Consider the following 550-nt stretch of genomic DNA (forward strand, 5'->3'; position numbering starts at 1 on the left):
GTGCTCCCCCTCCTTCTGCTCCTGATTTGGACCTTGAGATTTCTGTCCGGTGCTCCAATTTGGGTCTCTGTCTCCTTTCATCGCCTGATGAAGGTGTAATAATATTAATAATAAAGCACTAGCTACTATTACAGAACACCCAGGTTTGATTCCTAGTACCCAATTGCAGCTCCCAAACACTCAAAACAGTTCAGGAAATCTGATGCCCTCTTCTGGCCTCTAAGGGCAGTGCATGTATATTATACACGGTCTACATGCAGGCAAAATCACCATACATATAATTTTTTAATTGAAAAGTAAAACGGGGCTGGAGAGATGGCTCAGCGGTTAAGAGCATTGCCTGCTCTTCCAAAGGTCCTGAGTTAAATTCCCAGCAACCACATGGTGGCTCACAACCATCTGTAATGAAGTCCGGTACCCTCTTCTGGCTAACTGTATACATAATAAATAAAAAATATTAAAAAAAAAAGTAAAGGCCGGGCGGTGGTGGCGCACGCTTTTAATCCCAGCACTCGGGAGGCAGAGGCAGGCGGATCTCTGTGAGTTCGAG

The sequence above is a fragment of the Microtus ochrogaster genome, unplaced genomic scaffold (assembly GCF_000317375.1).
Source record: "Microtus ochrogaster isolate Prairie Vole_2 unplaced genomic scaffold, MicOch1.0 UNK31, whole genome shotgun sequence".
In the NCBI taxonomy this organism is placed as follows: Eukaryota; Metazoa; Chordata; class Mammalia; order Rodentia; family Cricetidae; genus Microtus; species Microtus ochrogaster.